Source organism: Oryx dammah, unplaced genomic scaffold (assembly GCF_014754425.2).
Source record: "Oryx dammah isolate SB20612 unplaced genomic scaffold, SCBI_Odam_1.1 HiC_scaffold_5, whole genome shotgun sequence".
Taxonomy (NCBI): domain Eukaryota; kingdom Metazoa; phylum Chordata; class Mammalia; order Artiodactyla; family Bovidae; genus Oryx; species Oryx dammah.
In genome coordinates, this window is record NW_024070189.1 from 99,024,615 (window position 1) to 99,037,669 (window position 13,055).

A 13,055-nucleotide genomic window follows, 5' to 3' on the forward strand; every position below is an offset into this window, starting at 1 on the left:
GACTAGAGATCTCTTCAAGAAAATTAGAGATACCAAGGGAACATTTCAGGCAAAGATGGGCTCGATAAAGGACAGAAATGGTCTGGACCTAATAGAAGCAGAAGATATTAAGAGGTGGCAAGAATACACAGAAGAACTGTACAAAAACGATCTTCATGACCCAGAGAATCATGATGATGTGATCACTCATCTAGAGCCAGACATCTTGGAATGTGAAGTCAAGTGGGCCTTAGAAAGCATCACTACGAACAAAGCTAGTGGAGGTGATGGCATTCCAGTTGAGCTGTTTCAACTCCTGAAAGATGATGCTGTGAAAGTGCTGCACTCAATATGCCAGCAAATGTGGAAAACTCAGCAGTGGCCACAGGACTGGAAAAGGTCAGTTTTCATTCCATTCCCAAAGAAAGGCAATGACAAAGAATGCTCAGACTACCACACAATTGCACTCATCTCACATGCTAGTAAAGTAATGCTCAAAATTCTCCAAGCCAGGCTTCAGCAGTACATGAACCATGAACTCCCTGATGTTCAAGCTGGTTTTAGAAAAGGCAGAGGAACCAGAGATCAAATTGCCAACATCTGCTGGATCATGGAAAAAGCAAGAGAGTTCCAGAAAAACACCCATTTCTGCTTTATTGACTATGCCAAAGCCTTCGACTGTGTGGATCACAAGAAACTGTGGAAAATTCAGAAAGAGATGGGAATACCAGACCACCTAACCTGCCTCTTGAGAAATCTGTATGCAGATCAGGAAGCAACAGTTAGAACTGGACATGGAACAACAGACTGGTTCCAAATAGGAAAAAGAGTACATCAAGGCTGTATATTGTCACCCTACTTATTTAACTTATATGCAGAGTACATCATGAGAAACACTGGACTGGAAGAAACACAAGCTGGAATCAAGATTGCCGGGAGAAATATCAATAACCTCAGATATGCAGATGACACCACCCTTATGGCAGAAAGTGAAGAGGAACTAAAAAGCTTCTTGATGAAAGTGAAAGAAGAGAGTGAAAAAGTTGGCTTAAAGCTCAACATTCAGAAAACGAAGATCATGGCATCCAGTCTCATCACTTCATGGGAAATAGAGGGGGAAACAGTGGAAACAGTGTCAGAGTTTATTTTTTTGCGCTCCAAAATCTCTGCAGATGGTGATTGCAGCCATGAAATTAAAAGACGCTTACTCCTTGCAAGAAAACTTATGACCAACCTAGATAGTGTATTCAAAAGCAGAGACATTACTTTGCCGACTAAGATCTGTCTAGTCAAGGCTATGGTTTTTCCTGTGGTTATGTATGGATGTGAGAGTTGGACTGTGAAGAAGGCTGAGCACCGAAGAATTGATGCTTTTGAACTGTGGTGTTGGAGAGGACTCACGAGAATCCCTTGGATTGCAAGGAGATCCAACCAGTCCATTCTGAAGGAGATCAGGCCTGGGATTTCTTTGGAAGGAATGATGCTAAAGCTGAAACTCCAGTACTTTGGCCACCTCATGAGAAGAGTTGACTCATTGGAAAAGACTCTGATGCTGGGAGGAATTGGGGGCAGGAGAAGGGGACGACCAAGGATGAGATGGCTGGATGGCATCACTGACTCGATGGACGTGAGTCTGAGTGAACTCTGGGAGATGGTGATGAACAGGGAGGCCTGGGGTGCTGCGATTCATGGGGTAGCAAACAGTCGGACACGACTGAGTGACTGAAATGAACTGAACTGAACTGAACTGAACTAAATGTAAATGTGGATCTGACTCTGAGGCCTTTGGAATTTAAGATAGGAAAAGTAAGTCATTATTAAAATTTAGGTCACGTAAAAGAATGAAACTAGAACACTTTCTAACACCAGACACAAAAATAAACTCAAAATGGATTAAAGATCTAAACATAAGACCAGAAACTGTACAACTCCTAGAGGAGAACATAGGCAAAACACTCTCTGACATAAATCACAGCAGGATCTTCTATGACCCACCTACAGAATATTGGAAATAAAAGCAAAAATAAACAAATGAGACCTAATTAAAATTAAAAGGTTCTGCACAACAAAGGAAACTATAAGCAAGGTGAAAAGACAGCCTTCAGAATGGGAGAAACTAATAGCAAATGAAGCAACTGACAAACAACTAATCTCAAAAATATACAAAGAACTCATGCAGCTCAATTCCAGAAAAATAAATGACCCAATCAAAAAATGGGCCAAAGAACTAAACAGACATTTCTCCAAAGAAGACATACGGATGGCTAACAAACACATGAAAAGATGCTCAACATTCACTCATTATCAGAGAAATGCAAATCAAAACCACAATGAGGTACCATTTCACGCCAGTCAGAATGGCTGTGATCCAAAAGTCTACAATAAATAAATGCTGGAGAGGGTGTGGAGAAAAGGGAACCCTCTAACACTGTTGGTGGGAATGCAATCTAGTACAGCCACTATGGAGAACAGGGTGGAGATTCCTTTAAAAACTGGAAATAGAACTGCCATATGACCCAGCAATCTGGGAAACCAGAATTGAAAGAGACACATGTACCCCAATGTTCATCGCAGCACTGTTTATAATAGCCAGGACATGGAAGCAACCTAGATGTCCACCAGCAGATGAATGGTTAAGAAAACTGTAGTACATATACACAATGGAGTATTACTCAGCCATTAAAAAGAATACATTTGAATCAGTTCTAGTGAGGTGGATGAAACTGGAGCTGATAATACAGAGTAAAATAAGCCAGAATGAAAAAACCCATTACAGTATACTAACGCATATATATGGAATTTAGAAAGATGGTAATGCCCAGGTTCGATGCATGATACTGGATGCTTGGGGCTGGTGCACTGGGATGACCCAGAGGGATGGTACGGGGAGGGAGGTGGGAGGGAGGTTCAGAATTAGGAATACGTGTACACCTGTGGCAGATTCATGTTGATGTATGGCAAAACCAATACAATATTGTAAAGTAATTATCCTCTAATAAAAATAAATAAATTTAAAATTTTAAAAAAAGAAAGTGTGTTTAAATGTATGTGTGCATGGGTGTTTATTTCAGAGAAAGTGTACACAGATACAGATGTACATATATATTCCAAAGCTTGAACAATGTTTGTGGGCTCAGCAAAGTATTTCTATGCACTTCATTCATTCCTCACAACATCCAAGTGAAGTTAGGATTTAACATCTCACATTTCCTTCTGAAAGATAAAACTGAGGCTCAGGACAATTCCATTATTAACAACAACATTACAAAGAAATTAAAACTTATTGTGCACCCTTTTAAATCATATGCAAATAGAACTATGTAATCAAAGCAAAGAAATAGAGAAAAACAACAGAATGGGAAAGACTAGAGATCTCTTCAAGAAAATTAGAGATACCAAGGGAACATTTCATGCAAAGATGGGCTCAATAAAGGACAGAAATGGTATGGACCTAATGGAAGCAGAAGATATTAAGAAGAGGTAGCAAGAATACACAGAAGAACTGTACAAAAAAGATCTTCACAAACAAGATAATCATGATGGTGTGATCACTCATCTAGAGCCAGACATCCTGGAATGTGAAGTCAAGTGGGCTTTGGAAAGCATCACTACAAACAAAGCTAGTGGAGGTGATGGAATTCCAGTTGAGCTATTTCAACTCCTAAAAGATGATGGTGTGAAACTGCTGCACTCAATATGCCAGCAAATTTGGAAAACTCCGCAGTGACCACAGGACTGGAAAAGGTCAGTTTTCATTTCAATTCCAAAGAAAGGCAATGCCAAAGAATGCTCAAACTACCACACAATTGCACTTATCTCACATGCTAGTAAAGTAACGCTCAAAATTCTCCAAGCCAGGCTTCAGGAATACATGATCTGTGAACTTCCTGATGTTCAAGCTGGTTGTAGAAAAGGCAGAGGAACCAGAGATCAAATTGCCAACATCTGCTGGATCATGGAAAAAACAAGAGAGTTCCAGAAAAAAACATCTTTCTGCTTTATTGACTATTCCAAAGTCTTTGACTGTGTGGATTACAATAAACTGTGGAAAATTCTGAAAGAGATGGGAATACCAGACCATCTGACCTGCCTCTTGAGAAACCTATATGCAGGTCAACAACAGACTGGTTCCAAATAGGAAAAGGAGTACATCAAGGCTGTATATTGTCACCCTGCTTATTTAACTTCTATGCAGAGTACATCATGAGAAACGCTGGGCTGGAAGAAGCACAAGCTGGAACCAAGATTTCGAGGAGAAATATCAATAACCTCAGATATGCAGATGACACCACCCTTATGGCTAAAGTGAAGAGGAACTACAAAGCCTCTTGATGAAAGTGAAAAAGGAGAGTGAAAAAGTTGGCTTAAAGCTCAGCATTCAGAAAACTAAAATCATGGCATCTGGTCCCATCACTTCATGGGAAATAGATGGGGAAACAGTGGAAACAGTGTCATACTTTATTTGGGGGGCTCCAAAATCACTGCAGATAGTAATTGAAGCCATGAAATTAAAAGACACTTAGTCCTTGGAAGGAAAGTTATGACCAACCTAGATAGCATATTCAAAAGCTGAGACATTACTTTGCCAACAAAGGTCCATCTAGTTAAGGTTATGGTTTTTCCTGTGGTCATGTATGGATGTGAGAGTTGGACTGTGAAGAAGGCTGAGCGCCAAAGAATTGATGCTTTTGAACTGTGGTGTTGGAGAAGACTCTTGAGAGTCCCTTGGACTGAAAGAAGATCCAATCAGTCCATTCTAAAGGAGATCAGTCCTGGGTGTTCGTTGGAAGTACTGATGCTGAAGCTGAAGCTCCAATACTTTGGCCACCTTATGAGAAGAGTTGACTCATTAGAAAAGACCCTGATGCTGGGAGGGATTGGAGGCAGGAGGAGAAGGGGACGACAGAGGATGAGATGGTTGGATGGCATCACCAACTCGATGGACATGAGTTTGAGTAAACTCCAGGAGTTGATGATGGACAGGGAGGCCTGGCATGCTGAGATTCATGGGTTCACAAAGAGTCGGATGTGACTGAGCAACTGAACTGAACTGATTACACTGCTAATTTTTAAAGTTCAGAAAATTGAATACTTTAAAAATGAACAGTTTATTATATGGAATTGCACTCTAATTAATTAGTTAAGAGTTTAAAATTTCTGGCAGTACATTGTGGAGTGTAATATGTTAAGCACAGGCAGTTGTGTCATACCTAAAATTGATGGGAGACAGCTCCTCTAATTAGGAAGAAAGCGAAGAGACATATATGAATTTAAGAGGAGTGAAATTTAAGTAAAGCAACTGACATTTGAGAAACCTGGTGATTTCCCTATAAACGAAAGACTGACCTAATATATAAAAGGAAGAAATTGACATAAAGTGGTTCGAGTCAGAAGAGCACTACCAGTGCACACCACATCATGGATGATCCTTTAAAATACAAAATAGAGCCTGCCAGCTGACAGCAGATCCAAGAGAAGACAGTCAGAACTCAGATCAGCTACCTGTCACAGAAACCATCTGACAAATCTTCATTATATTAAGCCATTTGCTTTTAAGATGACTTGCCTTGTGGGCTGCCATCTATGGGGTTGCACAGAGTCGGACACGACTGAAGCGACTTAGCAGCAGCAGCTATGTAGCAACAGGTAACGGAAACAAGAATCAAAATGAACAGAACTGGGGGGAGTTATAATAACATACTGCTTTTTTCTAGGCAACTGTGTGATGTTTGAATAACATTCATGATGATTCTATCATTCAAGTTTATGTCAATTTTATAAAAAAGGGGTTCCATTTAGGGTTCATGTAGGTAATCAAGAAAGGTTAAAAGGATATGCCTATTTCAGGAGAATTCAATCAAAGAGTTAGATGAGAGCTAATGCCTGTCCTCCTAAACCTATTTCAAGAAATTGCAGAGGAGGAATACTTCCAAACTCATTCTTCAAGGCCACTACCTTGTACAATGGTAACACCCTGATACCAAAACCTGATGAAGACAACACACAAAAAGAAAACTACAGGACAATATCACTGAGGAACCTAGATGCAAAAATCCTCAACAAAAGTTTAGCAAACAGAATTCAGCAACATTTCAAAAAGTTCATACACCATAATCAACTTGGGTTTATTCCAGGGATGCAAGGATTCTTCAGTATATGGAAATCAATCAATATGATGTCTCATATTAACAAATTGAAAGGTAAAAAGCATATGATAATCTCAATAGATGCAGAAAAAACCTTTGAAAAAATTAAGAACTCATTTATGATTAAAATTATTCAAAAAATGAGCATAGAAGGAACCTATTTCAACATAGTAAAGGCCATATATGATAAGCCTACAGCAAACATTATTCTCAATGGTGAAAAAATGAAAACATTCCCCCTAAGATCAGGGACAAGACAAGGGTGTACACTTTCACTACTATTATTCACATAGTTCTAGAAGTCCTAGCTACAGGAATCAGGGAAGAAAAAGAAATAAAAGGAATCCAGGTCAGAAAAGAAGAAGTAAAGCTCTCACTGTTTACAGATGACATGATACTGTACATTAAAACCTTAAATATTGTATCAGAAGATTACTAGAGCTAATCAGTGAATTTAGAAAAGTTGCAAGATACAAAATCAATACACAGAAATCACTTGCATTTCTATATACTAACAATGAAAAATCAGAAAGGGAAATTAAGGAATCAATCCCATTCACCATTGCAACAAAAAGAATTAAATATCTAGGAAAAAACTTACCTAAGGAGGAAAAAGAACTATACACATAAAATTATAAGATGCTAAAGAAATAAAGATGACATAAACAGTTGGAGAGATATTCCACATTCCTGAGTAGGAAGATTCAATATTGTGAAAATGACTAGACTACCAAATGCAATCTACAGATTTAATGTGAAAGTGAAGTGTAGTCACTCAGTCATGTCCGACTCTTTGTGACCCCATCAACTGTAACCTACCAGGCTCCTCTGTCCATGGTATTTTCCAGGAAAAAGTACTGGAGTGGGTTGCCATTTCCTTCTCCAGAGGATCTTCCTGACCCAGGGATCGAACCCGGGTCTCCCACATTGTAGGCAGACGCTTTACTGTCTAAGCCACGTAATCCTTATCAAATTACCAATGGCATTTATCACAGAACTAGAACAAAAAATTTCACAATTCATATGGAAACACAAAAGACCCTGAATAGCCAAAGCAGTCTTGAGACAGAGGAATGGAGCTGGAGGAATCAAGCTATCTGACTTCAGATTATACTACAAATCTACAGTTATCATGACAGCATGGTCCTGGCATAAAAACAGAAATATAGACCAGTGGAACAAGATAGAAAGCCCAGAAATAAACCTATGGGTACCTTATCTTTGACAAAAGAGGCAAGAATATACAATGGGGCAAAGACAGCCTCTTAAATAAATGATGCTGGGAAAACTGGACAGCTGTATGTAAAAGAATAAAATTAGAACACTTTCTAACACCATAAACAAAGATAAACTCAAAATGGATTAAAGACTTAAATGTAAGACCAGAAGCTATAAAACTCAGAGGAAAACATAGGCAGAGCACTCTCTGACATAAAACAAAGCAATATCATTCATGAGCCACCTCCTAGAGTAACGGAAATAAAAGCAAAAGTAAATAAGTTGATGTGTGGCAAAACCAATACAATATTGTAAAGTAATTAACCTCCAATTAAAATAAATAAATTTATATTTTTAAAAAATAAGTGGGATCTGATTAAATTTAAAAACTTTTGCACAACAAAAGAAACTATAAGCAAGGTGAAAAGACAGCCCTCAGAATGGAAGAAAATAATAGCAAGGGAAACAATTTACAAAGGATTGATTTCTAAAATATACAAGAAGCTCGTATCACTCAATACCAGAAAAAAAAAAAAAAACAATCGGAAGGTGGGGAAAAGACCTAAACAGATATTTCTCCAAAGAAGACATACAGATGACTAACAAACACATGAAAAGATGCTCAACATAGCTGTTATTCAGTTCAGTTCAGTATATTTTCTCTGTCATATCCGACTCTTTGTGACTCCATGGACTGCAGCACACCAGGCCATGCTGTCCATCACCAACTCCCAGAGCTTACTCATGTCCATTGAGTCGGTGATGCCATCCAACCATCTCATCCTCTGTTGTCCCCTTCTCCTCTCACCTCAATCTCTCCCAGCATCAGGGTCTTTTCAAATGAGTCAGCTCTGCACATCAGATGGCCAAAATATTGGAGTTTCAGCTTCAACACCAGTCCTTCCAATGAACACCCAGGACTGATTTCCTTTAGGATGGACTGGTTGGATCTCCTTGCAGTCCAAAGGACTCTCAAGAGTCTTCTACAACACCATAGTTCAAAAGCATCAATTATTTGGTGCTCAGCTTTCTTTATAGTCCAACTCTCACCACCATACATAACTACCGGAAAAACGATAGCTTTGACTAGACAGACCTTTATTAGCAAAGTAATGTCTCCGCTTTTTAATATGCTGTCTAGGTCGGTCATAACCTATCTTCCAAGGAGTAAGCGTCCTTTTATTTCATGGCTGCAGTCACCATCTGCAGTGATTTTGGAGCCCCCAAAAAAGTCTGCCACTATGTCGCTCATTATTAGAGAAATGCAAATCAAAACTGCAATGAGATATCACCTCACACCAGTCAGAATGGTCCTCATCAAAAAATAAAAGAATATAAATGTAGCTATTAAAAACTGCTTTACAAATATATGCATTTAAATAAAACATATAAATACAAAAAAAAAAGTCTACAAACAATAAATGCTGGAAAGGGTGTGGAGAAAAGGGAACACTCTTGCACTGTTGGTGGGAATGTAAATTTATACAGCCACTATGGGAGACAGTTTAGAGTTTGGAATTTTTCCTTAAAAAACTAGGAATAAAACCACCATATGACCCACCAATACAACTGCTAGGCATATACCCCGAAGAAACCAAAATTGAAAGAGGCACATGTATCCCATTATTAATTGTAGTGCTATTTACAGTATCTGGAACATGGAAGCAACCTAGATGTCTGTTGACAGATGAATGGACAAAGAAGTTGTGGTATATATACACAGTGGAATATTACTCAGCCATAAAAAGGAATGCATTTGAGTCAGTTCTAATGAGGTGGATGAACCTAGAACCTATTATACAGAGTGAAGTGAGTCAGAAAGAGAAAGATAAATACCATATTCTAACACACATATATGGAATCTAGAAAAATGGTACTGAAGAATTTATTTATAGGGCAGCAACAGAGAAACAGACATAGAGAATAGATTTATGGACATGAGGAGAGGGGAGGGGAGAATGAGATGTATGGAAAGAGTAACATGGAAACTTACATTACCGTATGTAAAATAGATAGCAAACAGAAATTTGCTGTATGGCTCAGGAAACTCAAACAGGGGTTCTGTATCAACCTAGAGGGGTGGGGTGGGGAGGCAGGTTCAAAAGGGAAGGGATATATGCATGCCTGTGGCTGATTCCAAAGAAGGAAATGGCGCCCCACTCCAGTGTTCATGTTGAGGTTTGACAGAAAACAACAAAATTCTGTAAAGCAATTATCCTTTGATAAAAAACACATTAATTAAAAAAAGAGAAGAAAGGATATGTCTATTTCTAAAAACTTACACCTTTATCACAGGACTGGATAGGAATTTAAGCTCTCTAGTGAGCCATGATTTGGAGATGTATATATATATGAGATATATATATGACATCATTATATATAATAAAGGAACAGTGAATAAATGATAGAAATATCATTTATATTGTATATTCCTATCATTTATTCACTGTTCCTTTATTGGTTATGACAGAAATGGAATGGGGGAAATATTTCATTTAGAGCATTGGAAGGAACCATATATTTTTAGGCACAATGAAAGTTTTCAAACAGAAAGATATATTTACACCAAATAATCCTTCACCCCAACAATAAACCCTTTTATGTACAGACACTAAACCACAGACCTCAATAATTAAATGGACACTATGAAAAAATACCTTGCATAGGAATAATCTGACATAAATTTCTGTTGCATCATACTTAAGGTCCTATCTGACTCTAGGTCTTATAATGTCAAACCCTGTATCGAAATTGCTGTTTCATATAGATACCAATTAGAGACATGCATTTGATGCTCCTATTTCTCAGTAACTCCTGTAGAGAATGTGACACTGAGCTATAGAGAATAGTACCCTGAGGAGTGTAAAATCAGATGACCAATGATAAAACATAGATCTGTTCATGTCTACATTTCCAGAAAGAGAAATTATGGTAATGATGTTCCAAGGTATGATGAATTAAAACAGTAACAAATTATAGTTTCGTATTTTATTCTCCTCTGAAATTATATAATTGATTTAGTTACCGAGTTAGATTTTTCATAGAAGTAGCACAAAGTATGTTTGTTCTTTTAATAAAATGAAAAAAGTTTACTCAGTACAAAGCATTTCATTGCAGAAGAATTTATTCTTAAAAATGTGTGAAGGCTCATGAGATAAATGGGAATTTACATATGTTTCACAAAAGGTTTGAACCAATTTGAGAGAGCAGAAAAATAACAAAAGAAAAAACTTAGATGATAGAGAAAAGTTAATAAAGGGTATGTTTAAAATTGTAGAGAAAAGTGAAATTGAAGAAATGGAAATACCAGGTAATAAAATGAGGAAGCAGTTGCTATTACCATAATCTAAACAAAGAATCTCACTATCTGACTCTGAGACTTTAAGCCCTGCTATCATTCTTCAGCCCGAGGTAAATGGACCTTTTCTAAAAGTTTCCATCCCGAAGAATCTTTTTAGAGCTCTCTTTATGTCTTTGTTTCTCAGACTGTAGATGAAGGGGTTCAGCATGGGTGTGACCACAGTGTACATCACCGATACTATAGCACTTGTGTGTGAGCTGTGGGTAGCAGTGAAGCTGAGATACACTCCTAAGGCTGAACAATAAAATAAGGAGACAACAGAGAGGTGAGATGCGCAGGTGGAGAATGCTTTATACTGTCCCTGAGCTGATGAGATTCCACAGATAGAGGACACTATCTTAGAGTAAGAGTAAAGGATACCAGCCAAGGGAACACCCCCGAGAATCACAGATCCAAATGACACCACCATGTTATTGAGAAAGGGGTCAGAACAGGCCAGTTGGATGAGCCATGTGATTTCACAGAAAAAGTGGTGGATTTCCAAGTCTGAACAGAAAGACAATCGCAAAATCATTAAACTCTGTAACAAGGAATACATAGAACTCAACACCCAGGACAGCAGCACCAGCAGTGCACAGAGCCAGGGGCTCATGATGACTGTGTAGTGCAACGGGTGGCAGATGGCCACATACCGGTCATAGGCCATCACAGTCAGGAGAAGGTCATCTAATCCTGCAAAGAGTAAGTAAAATACACCTGGACGATGCAGCCTTCATAGGTGATGACTTTCCTCTGTGTCTGAGTGCTTTGCAGCATCTTCGGGATGGTGGTGGAGGTTAAGCAGACGTCTACAAAGGACAGGTTGGAGAGGAAGAAGTACATGGGGGTGTGGAGGTGGGAGTCTGAGCGGACAGCCAGGATGATGAGCAGGTTTCCAAACACAGTAATCAGGTACATGGAGAGAAAAAGCCCAAATATAAGGGGCTGCAATTCTGGCACCTCTGAAAGCCCCAGAAGAAGAAATTCTGGGATTTGTGTTTTGTTCCCTGGCTCCATGTGATGAAGGTGACTATCAGGAAAAAAGAAAATAGCATGAAGAATTTTCACCCAAACAGACACAACTCACATCACCAAAACACTATAATTTCAATTTTGTTGGCATGAAATTGATGTTAATATGTTGTATGTAGATAAATTCTCCATGAGGTTGTACTCCATTTCACCTCTGAATAGAAAATGTTGTCCCATTCTCAGTATATTTCCAAAGGATTCATGTGTTTACAGTTTTAATGAGAAATTCTTTCATGCATTTGAGATACATATTGAGAGCAAACTTGTCCCAAACCATACAGAGAATAAGTAGAGGTACCTAAAAACAAATCTCCCACAATCCAAGGATGGTGAAAGACGATATTCAAATAAATATATAATATGTTAGAAGGTGACAGGTGTTATGAAGAAAACAAAAACATGTATAAAGGAGAGAATAGTAAGTGGCATTATTTTATACCAAGTGGCAAGGGGTGCAAACAAGGGATTATTTGAAGAGAGAGAAGTACCTAGTGAGATACCAGGAGAAGTGTGTGTCTGGCAGAGGGAACTGCTACTGCAAAGGACTTGAAGAAGATGCTGGTTCCACATGTTCAAAGGCAAACGAGAAAGCCAGCGGGGCAGGAGGATAATCAAGAGGGGGAGTGATTAGCGATGGTATCAGGGATGCTGAGGAACAAGGTGGCCCCCCAGCTAGAGCTGACACTTCAGTCCACAGAGAATCCCTCCTTTCACATTGTTCCCAGCACTTTATGGTTTTAGTTGCAAAGGCTTCCTGTGACTTAAAGCAGATCCTAGTCTCAGTACCGTCTTTGATTGAGTTCTGGCCTCTGTCACCTTACTATATCATCTTAATGTATGAGTCCCAGTGCCTGTGCTTTAAGACCTGCTCTCACTCCACAATGCACAGACACACCATGCCTTCTGGGCTGTGTTTCTGTCTTGAATTTCTCAACCAGACCCACCCTCCTTAGCCAGGGGTGGTAACCACTTGAACTAGTCAGATCAGATTAATTTTCTCCTAAACAATGTTTAAATGGCACCCATAAATTCCAGATCATAAACTTCTGGGGGAATAATAAAGTTGGGGTTCCTTTTAGCTACAGCCACTTTCTGCCCTGTATTTAAGGAAACATGAAATGTGAGGGAGAAATAAAATGAAGGAAAAAGATCTAAGAAACTCAAATCATCCCCAAAACAATTTGACGAAGAAAAGCTTCCTTGGATTGCAACCTTCCAACATCAGCTATATCTCTTTGATGCCCAGGAAAAATCAGAAAGAAGCATATCTTATTTCCAAGGACAGAAGCAGTGATACGTGTATGACGTGAAAAACCATACAGATTTAATACCCCAAGAGA

At 38.7% G+C, this 13,055-nt stretch overlaps 1 pseudogene; it reads right to left on the reverse strand.

Moving 5' to 3' along the window:
- Window positions 1–10,744: 10,744 nt before the first annotated feature.
- On the reverse strand, window positions 10,745–11,727 carry LOC120864633 (annotated as a pseudogene).
- Window positions 11,728–13,055: the final 1,328 nt, after the last annotated feature.